Source organism: Triticum dicoccoides, chromosome 5B (genome assembly GCF_002162155.2).
Source record: "Triticum dicoccoides isolate Atlit2015 ecotype Zavitan chromosome 5B, WEW_v2.0, whole genome shotgun sequence".
In the NCBI taxonomy this organism is placed as follows: Eukaryota; Viridiplantae; Streptophyta; class Magnoliopsida; order Poales; family Poaceae; genus Triticum; species Triticum dicoccoides.
Genome location: NC_041389.1, coordinates 223,048,594 through 223,059,371, shown reverse-complemented (window position 1 = coordinate 223,059,371; position 10,778 = coordinate 223,048,594).

Genomic DNA, 10,778 nt, shown 5'->3' with positions numbered 1-10,778 from the left:
ACCCGCACCCGAACCCCGCCGCAGGAGTCACCGCAGAAGCCGCCGAGCCGCCGCCATCGCGCCTCGCCCCGCCGTTGACCGGTCCGGTATAAAGCCGTCCCGGTTCGCCGGTTTATTTTCGGTTTTTCTAGAAGTTTCGGTTTAGATCTGTTTTATTTTTTATTCAGTTCAAATATCGGACGTTCATCCGATTGGTTCTGTTAACGAATGAGTTCGTTCCTTAGTCTCTGTTAGCGGACGTTCGTCCGATAGATTTTTCTTTTTCTGTTTATTTTTCGCCTAGGGACCTATCCGCGAATACTTTTATCGTGATTTAGCCTCTGATTTTCAAACTAGCGTAACTTTTAGCTCGTTTATCAAAATTAGATGAAACCAACGCCTAAATCTTCGTAACGATCCCCTCTTTCCAGTAAACCAACTTGAACATGATTTTGACAATTTAAAATTTGAGTTTAGTTCAGATTAGTATTCGATCTTGTTTCGTTTGCTTCTTGAGTTTCGTAGCTCTGTTTGAGTTGATTCTTTTTGCAAATCGTAGTTAATCACATGTACCTACTATTAAGATCTAATCCACATGAAAATAATGTTGTTAAAATTTGTTTTATGTTTAGTTTAGTTGTGTGCTTGTTTCGAGTTTTATTTGGATCTTTTCTCGATTTCTCTTTGTATCGTTTGCTTGATTGCTTATGTATGATATTGTTTGTCTACGCTAGATTATCTGAAGTCCGAAGCTTGTTACTACGAATCTCTAGAGTTTTCCGATCGTCAGCAAGGCAAGTTACACTTTGATCATACCTTTTATACCCAGTTTTTACTATGCATTAGTTTTGCCCCTCAAATATTTGCATGAGTAGGATTGGGAACATGTGCTTTTGCTGTAGTACTTGAGGTAGGAACCTATTACCTTTGATCACCCCGGGAATATACGTTATGCTCAATTATTGCTTAGCCATGCTCGTAGACGGGGATTGGATCGTGATGTACATGGAAGTTGTGAGAGTTAATAATTTTGGATAACATTAAGGTGACAACTTTAATACACATTTGGGTGGATTGGTTGGGGCATCTGGAGAAACCAGTGCTTGCTCGTTTGGGAAATCCCGGAGTACCCGTGTGATTTTTCCTCGGTTTGCCACCCAGGCTCAAAGGGATCATATGATATTTCATGCCTAGAAACTTCCGTGTGCATCCACAAGCCATTATGGGCTCTGGCGTAGTTGAGTAAGTTGTATGATCTCTTGAAGAGGTGGACTAGCAGATGTAGGGAAAAGTAGGTGTACCGGTCTACCCAGAGTAGAGAGTTAATGCTTCAAAAAGACTATGTCTCGATCTTCCGATCATGGATACGGTCGAGTCTTGTGAGGAAAAGTGTGCAACCTCTGTAGAGTGTATAAACTAATCATGGTTAGTCGTGTCCCCAGTTATGGACATCTTGAGTATCTAGAAGTGGATATTATTGTTGATCTCATCACTCTTTAATTAATGAATTGGGTTTAATGATGATACTTGTTTAATGACGGGATTTGAGTTGGAGGAACCTTCTCAAATATTGGTTTAACTTTGTAGTAAATAAAATTTATTCCTTTGTTGTAGGGGAAAATTAGCTTTATGCAAAATATTAAACTTAGAGCCTCCACCAGTCAAATATGCATGTAGATATAGTTTCTTGCATTCATTGCTTTACAGTGTAGCTCTGCCTGTTGGGGAACGTAGTAATTTCAAAAAAATTCCTACGCACACGCAAGATCATGGTGATGGCATAGCAACGAGAGGGGAGAGTATTGTCCACGTACCCTCGTAGACCGTAAGCGGAAGCGTTATGACACCGCGGTTGATGTAGTCGTACGTCTTCACGATCCGACCGATCCAAGTACCGAACATACGGCACCTCCGAGTTCAGCACACGTTCAGCTCGATGACGATCCCCGAGCTCCGATCCAGCAAAGCGTCGGGGATGAGTTCCATCAGCACGACGGCGTGGTGACGATGATGATGTTCTATCGGCGCAGGGCTTCGCCTAAACTCCACGACGATATGACCGAGGTGGAATATGGTGGAGGGGGGCACCGCACACGGCTAAGGAACGAGCCGTAGATCAACTTGTGTGTCATGGGGTGCCCCCCTGCCCCCGTATATAAAGGAGCAAGGGGGAGGAGGCGGCCGGCCAAGGGAGGGCGCGCCAGGGAGGAGTCCTACTCCCACCGGGCGTAGGACTCCCTCCTTTCCTAGTCCAACTAGGAGAGGGGAAGGAAGGGAAGGAGAAAGAGAAGGAAGGAGAGGGAGGAAGAGTAGGAAAGGGGGGGCGGCCCCCTAGTCCAATTCGGTTTGGGCTAGGGGGGCCGCGCGCCCTGCCTCCTCTCTTCCACCACTTGGCCCATGAGGCCCATTGCTTCTTCCTCGTATTCCCGTAACTCCTCGGTACCCCCGAAAATACCCGAATCACTCGGAACCCTTCCGGTATCCGAATATAGTCGTCCAATATATCGATCTTTACGTCTCGACCATTTCGAGACTCCTTGTCATGTCCCCGATCTCATCCGGGACTCCGAACTCCTTCGGTACATCAAAACTCATAAACTCATAATAAAACTGTCATCGTAACGTTAAGCGTGCGGACCCTACGGGTTCGAGAACTATGTAGACATGACCTAGAACTATTCTTGGTCAATAACCAATAGCGGAACCTGGATGCCCATATTGGCTCCTACATATTCTACGAAGATCTTTATCGGTCAAACCGCATAACAACATACGTTGTTCCCTTTGTCATCGGTATGTTACTTGCCCGAGATTCGATCATCGGTATCCAATACCTAGTTCAATCTCGTTACCGGCAAGTCTCTTTACTCGTTATGTAATGCATCATTCCGTAACTAACTCATTAGCTACATTGTTTGCAAGGCTTATAGTGATGTGCATTACCGAGAGGGCCCAGAGATACCTCTCCGACAATCGGAGTGACAAAACCTAATCTCGAAATACGCCAACCCAACATGTACCTTTGGAGACAGCTGTAGTACTCCTTTATAATCACCCAGTTACGTTGTGACGTTTGGTAGCACCCAAAGTGTTCCTCCAGTAAACGGGAGTTGCATAATCTCATAGTTACAGGAACATGTATAAGTCATGAAGAAAGCAATAGCAACATACTAAACGATCAAGTGCTAGGCTAACGGAATGGGTCATGCCAATCACATCATTCTCCTAATGATGTGATCCCGTTAATCAAATGACAACTCTTTTGTCCATGGCTAGGAAACATAACCATCTTTGATAAACGAGCTAGTCAAGTAGAGGCATACTAGTGACACTATGTTTGTCTATGTATTCACACATGTATTATGTTTCCGGTTAATACAATTCTAGCATGAATAATAAACATTTATCATGATATAAGGAAATAAATAATAACTTTATTATTGCCTCTAGGGCATATTTCCTTCAGTCTCCCACTTGCACTAGAGTCAATAATCTAGTTCACATCGCCATGTGATTTAACACCAATATTCACATCTTTATGTGATTAATACCCATAGTTCACATCATCATGTGATCAAACCCAAAGGGTTACTAGAGTCAATAATATAGTTCACATTGCTATGTGATTAACACCCAAAGAGTACTAAGGTATGATCATGTTTTGCTTGCGAGAGAAGTTTAGTCAACGGGTCTGTCATATTCAGAGTCGTATGTATTTTGCAAATATTCTATGTCCACAATGCTCTGCACGGAACTACTCTAGCTAATTGCTCCCACTTTTAATATGTATCCAGATTGAGACTTAGAGTCATCTGGATTGGTGTAAAAGCTTGCATTGTTGTAACTTTTTACGACGGGCTCTTTTATCACCTCCATAATCGAGAAACATCTCCTTAGTTCTCACTAAGGATATTGTTGACCGTTGTCCAGTGATTTACTCTTAGATCAAAATTGTATTCCTTTGTCAAACTCAGAGCAAGGTATACAACAGGTCTGGTTCACAGCATAGCATACTTTATAGAACCTATGATTGAGGCATAGGGAATGACTTTTCATTCTCTTTCTATTTTCTGCCATGGTCGGGTCTTGAGTCTTACTCAACTTCACACCTTGCAACACAGGCAAGAACTCCTTCTTTGACTGTTCCATTTTGAACTATTTCAAAAATTTATCAAGGTATTCATTGAAAAATCTTATCAAGCGTCTTGATCTTATCTATATAGATCTTGACGCTCAATGTGTAAGCAGCTTCACCGAGGTCTTGCTTTGAAACACTCTTATTCAAGTATCCTTTCATGCTATCCAGAATTTCTATATCATTTCCAATCAACAATATGTCATCCACATATAATATTAAAAATGCCACAGAGCTCCCACTCACTTTCTTGTAAATACAGGCTTCTCAAAAAGTCTGTATAAAACCATATGCTTTGATCAACTCATCAAAGCGTATATTCCAACTCCGAGATGCTTGCACCAGTCCATAAATGGATCGCTGGAGCTTGCACACTTTGTTAGCACCTTTAGGATTGAAAAAACCTTCTGGTTGCATCATATACAACTCTTCTTTAATAATATTCATTAAGGAATGCAGTTTTTGACATCCTTTTGCCATATTTCATAAAATGTGGCAATTGCTAACATGATTCGGACAGACTTAAGCATCGATACGACTGAGAAAATCTCATTGTATTCAACACCTTGAACTTGTTGAAAAACCTTTCACAACAAGTCGAGCTTTGTAGATAGTAACACTACTATCAGTGTCCGTCTTCCTCTTGAAGATCCATTTATTTTCTATGGTTTGCCGATCATCGGGCAAGTCAATCAAAGTCCATACTTTGTTTTCATACATGGATCCTATCTCAGATTTCATGGCCTCCAGCCATTTTGCGGAATCTGGGCTCATCATCGCTTTCTCATAGTTCGTAGGTTCATCATGGTCTAGTTACATGACTTCCAGAACAGGATTACCGTACCACTCTGGTGCGGATCTTATTCTGGTTGTCCTACGAGGTTTGGTAGTAACTTGATCTGAAGTTTCATGATCAATATCATTAGCTTCCTCACTAATTGGTGTAGTAATCAATGGAACTGATTTCTGTGATGAACTACTTTCCAATTCGGGAGAAGGTACAAATTACCTTATCAAGCTCTTACTTTCCTCCCACTCACTTCTTTCGAGAGAAACTCCTTCTCTAGAAAGGATCCATTCTTAGCAACGAATGTTTTGCCTTCGGATCTGTGATAGAAGGAGTACCCAATAGTTTCCTTTGGGTATTCTATGAAGACGCACTTCTCCGATTTGGGTTTGAGCTTATCAGGTTGAAAACCTTTTTCATATAAGCATCGCAACTCCAAACTTTAAGAAATGACAGCTTGGGTTTACTGCTAAACCATAGTTCATACGGTGTCGTCTCAATGGATTTAGATGGTGCCCTATTAAACGTGAATGCAGCTGTCTCTAATGCATAACCCCAAAACGATAGTGGTAAGCTGATAAGAGATATCATAGATCGCACCATATCTAGTAAAGTACGATTACGACGTTCGGACACACCATTACATTGTGGTGTTCCAGGTGGCGTGAGTTTGTGAAACTATTCCACATTGTTTTAATTGAAGACCAAACTCGTAACTCAAATATTCATCTCCACGATCAGATCGTAGAAACTTTATTTTCTTGTTACGATGATTTTCCACTTCACTCTGAAATTCTTTGAACCTTTCAACTATTTCAGACTTATGTTTCATCAAGTAGATATACCCATATCTGCTCAAATCATCTGTGAAGGTCAGAAAATAACGATACCCGCCACGAGCCTTAATACTCATTGGTCTGCATACATCAGTATGTATTATTTCCAACAAGTTTGTTGCTCGTTCCATTGTTCCGAAGAACGGAATTTTAGTCATCTCGCCCAAAGGCACGGTTCGCAAGCATCAAATGATTCATAACCAAGTGATTCCAAAAATCCATCTTTATGGAGTTTCTTCATGCGCTTTACACCGATATGACCCAAACGGCAGTGCCACAAATAAGTTGCACTATCATTATTAACTTTGCATCTTTTGGCATCAATATTATGAATATGTGTATCACTACGATCGAGATCCAATAAACTATTTCATTGGGTGTATGACCATTGAAGGTTTTATTCATGTAAACAGAACAACAATTATTCTCTGACTTTAAATGAATAACTGTATTGCAATAAACATGATCAAATCATATTCATGCTCAACGCAAAAGCTAAATAACATTTATTTAGGTTTAACACTAATCCCGAAAGTATAGGGAGTGTGTGATGATGATCATATCAATCTTGGAACTACTTCCAACACTCATCGTCACTTCCCCTTCAACTAGTCTTTGTTTATTCTGTAACTCCTGTTTCGAGTTACTAAATTTTTTAGCAACCGAACAAGTATCAAATACTCAGGGGCTACTATAAACACTATTAAGGTACACATTAATAACCTGTATATCAAAATATACCCTTGTTCACTTTGCCATCCTTCTTATCCACCAAATATTTGGAGTAGTTCCACTTCCAGTGACCATTTCCTTTGCAGTAGAAGCACTCCATTTCAGGCTTAATTCCAGCTTTGGGCTTCTTCACGGGAGTGACAACTTGTTTGCCATTCTACTTGAAGTTTCCCTTTCTTTCCCTTTGCCCTTTTCTTGAAACTAGTGGTCTTGTCAATCATCAACACTTGATGCTCTTTCTTGATTTCTACCTTCGTCGATTTCAACATCTCGAAGAGCTTGAGAATCACTTTCGTCATCCCTTGCATATTATAGTTCATCACGAAGTTCTACTAACTTGGTGATGGTGACTAGAGAATTCTGTCAATCACTATCTTATCTGGAAGATTAACTCCCACTTGATTCAAGCGATTGAAGTACCCAAACAATCTGAGCACATGCTCACTAGTTGAGCGATTCTCCTCCATCTTTTAGCTATAGAACTTGTTGGAGACTTCATATCTCTCAACTCGGGTATTTGCTTGAAATACTAACTTCAATTCCTGAAACATCACATATGGTCCATGACGTTCAAAACATCTTTGAAGTCCCGATTCTAAGCTGTTAAGCATGGTGCACTAAACTATCAAGTAGTCATCATATTGAGCTAGCCAAACGTTCATAACGTCTGCATCTGCTCCTGCAATAGGTTTGTCACCTAGCGGTGCATCAAGGACATACTTCTTCTGTGCAGCAATGAGGATAAACCTCAGATCACGGATCCAATCCGCATCATTGCTACTAACATCTTTCAACACAGTTTTCTCTAGGAACATATCAAAATAAACATATGAAAGCAACAACGCGAGCTATTGATCTACAACATAATTTGCAAAATACTACCAGGACTAAGTTCATGATAAATTTAAGTTCAATTAATCATATTACTTAAGAACTCCCACTTAGATAGACATCCCTCTAGTCCTCTAAGTGATTACGTGATCCATATCAACTAAACCATGTCCGATCATCACGTGAGATGGAGTAGTTTCAATGGTGAACATCACTATGTTGATCATATCTACTATATGATTCACGTTCGACCTTTCGGTCTCCGTGTTCCGAGGCCATATCTGTATATGCTAGGCTCGTCAAGTTTAACCTGAGTATTCCGTGTGTGCAACTGTTTTGCACCCGTTGTATTTGAATGTAGAGCTTATCACAAACGATCATCACGTGGTGTCTCAGCACGAAGAACTTTCACAACGGTGCATACTCAGGGAGAGCACTTCTTGATAATTTTAGTGAGAGATCATCTTAAAATGCTACCGTCAATCAAAGCAAGATAAGATGCATACAGGATAAACATCACATGCAATCAATATAAGTGATATGATATGGCCATCATCATCTTGTGCTTGTGATCTCCATCTCCGAAGCACCGTCATGATCACCATCGTCACCGGCGCGACACCTTGATCTCCATCGTAGCATCGTTGTCGTTACGCCATCTATTGCTACTACGACTATCGCTACCGCTTAGTGATAAAGTAAAGCAATTACAGGGTGTTTGCATTTCATACAATAAAGTGACAACCATATGGCTCCTGCCAGTTGCCGATAACTTCGGTTACAAAACATGATCATCTCATACAATAAAATATAGTATCACGTCTTCACCATATCACATCACAACATGCCCTGCAAAAACAAGTTAGAGGTCCTCTACTTTGTTGTTGCAAATTTTACGTGGCTGCTACGGGCTTAGCAAGAACCGTTCTTACCTACGCATCAAAACCACAACGATAGTTCGTCAAGTTGGTGTTGTTTTAACCTTCGCAAGGACCGGGCGTAGCCACACTCGATTCAGCTAAAGTGAGAGAGACAGACACCCGCCAGCCACCTTTAAGCACGAGTGCTCGTAATGGTGAAACCAGTCTCGCGTAAGCGTACGCGTAATGTCGGTCCGGGCCGCTTCATCTCACAATACCGCCGAACCAAAGTATGACATGCTGGTAAGCAGTATGACTTGTATCGCCCACAACTCACTTGTGTTCTACTCGTGCATATGACATCTACGCATAAAACCAGGCTCGGATGCCACTATTGGGGAACGTAGTAATTTCAAAAAAATTCCTACGCACACGCAAGATCATGGTGATGGCATAGCAACGAGAGGGGAGAGTATTGTCCACGTACCCTCGTAGACCGTAAGCGGAAGTGTTATGACAACGCGGTTGATGTAGTCGTACGTCTTCACGATCCGACCGATCCAAGTACCGAACGTACGGCACCTCCGAGTTCAGCACACGTTCAGCTCGATGACGATCCCCGAGCTCCGATCCAGCAAAGCGTCGGGGATGAGTTCCGTCAGCACGATGGCGTGATGACGATGATGATGTTCTACCGGCGCAGGGCTTCGCCTAAACTCCGCGATGATATGACCGAGGTGGAATATGGTGGAGGGGGGCACCGCACACGGCTAAGGAACGATCCGTAGATCAACTTGTGTGTCATGGGGTGCCCCCCTGCCCCCGTATATAAAGGAGCAAGGGGGGGGAGGTGGCCGGCCAAGGGAGGGCGCGCCAGGGAGGAGTCCTACTCCCACCGGGAGTAGGACTCCCTCCTTTCCTAGTCCAACTAGGAGAGGGGAAGGAAGGGAAAGAGAAGGAGAAGGAAGGAGAGGGAGGAAGAGTAGGAAAGGGGGGCCGGCCCCCTAGTCCAATTCGGTTTGGGATAGGGGGGGCGCGCGCCCTGCCTCCTCTCTTCCACCACTTGGCCCATGAGGCCCATTGCTTCTTCCTCGTATTCCCGTAACTCCCCGGTACCCCCGAAAATACCCGAATCACTCGGAACCCTTCCGATGTCCGAATATAGTCGTCCAATATATCGATCTTTACGTCTCGACCATTTCGAGACTCCTTGTCATGTCCCCGATCTCATCCGGGACTCCGAACTCCTTCGATACATCAAAACTCATAAACTCATAATAAAACTGTCATCGTAATGTTAAGCGTGCGGACCCTACGAGTTCGAGAACTATGTAGACATGACCTAGAACTATTCTTGGTCAATAACCAATAGCGGAACCTGGATGCCCATATTGGCTCCTACATATTCTACGAAGATCTTTGTCGGTCAAATCGCATAACAATATACGTTGTTCCCTTTGTCATCGGTATGTTACTTGCCCGAGATTCGATCGTCGGTATCCAATACCTAGTTCAATCTCATTACCGGCAAGTCTCTTTACTCGTTACGTAATGCATCATTCCGTAACTAACTCATTAGCTACATTGTTTGCAAGGCTTATAGTGATGTGCATTACCGAGAGGGCCCAGAGATACCTCTCCGACAATCGGAGTGACAAAACCTAATCTCGAAATATGCCAACCCAACATGTACCTTTGGAGACACCTGTAGTACTCCTTTATAATCACCCAGTTACGTTGTGACGTTTGGTAGCATCCAAAGTGTTCCTCCGGTAAACGGGAGTTGCATAATCTCATAGTTACAGGAACATGTATAAGTCATGAAGAAAGCAATAGCAACATACTAAACGATCAAGTGCTAGGCTAACGGAATGGGTCGTGTCAATCACATCATTCTCCTAATGATGTGATCCCGTTAATCAAATGACAACTCTTTTGTCCATGGCTAGGAAACATAACCATCTTTGATAAATGAGCTAGTCAAGTAGAGGCATACTAGTGACACTATGTTTGTCTATGTATTCACACATGTATTATGTTTCCGGTTAATACAATTCTAGCATGAATAATAAACATTTATCATGATATAAGGAAATAAATAATAACTTTATTATTGCCTCTAGGGCATATTTCCTTCACTGCCAGCATATTCAATGTGCTGACCTACATGGCTGCAACGTCTCATGTTGCAGACTTTACCAACGAAGAATAAGGTGCGATAGGTCGTTGTCATGCACTCAGCTATGCCATTGGAGTTGATGGACTCATTTACCTTCGAAGCTTCCGCAGTTATTTAGTTTAGATGGGCTTCTGCCATTTTATTTATATAACAAATACTCTTTTTGAGGACCTCGATGTAATAAGTGTGTGATTGAACTCTGTTATAATTCCTCGAGTACTGTGTGTGTCAGCATACCGATCCAGGGATGACACTTAAGCACAGAGACTTCGGTCCATTGGGATCGTGGTCGCTACATGGTGAGAGGCGGACCATATATTTTAACACCCCCCCACCCCCTCCGGTCCCACATGTAGGACGTGGGATTAGAATCTTTTTTTAATATTGCGTTGGCCTGGTCTTAAACTTGAGGCCTCTTGGCTCTAATATCATATTGAAT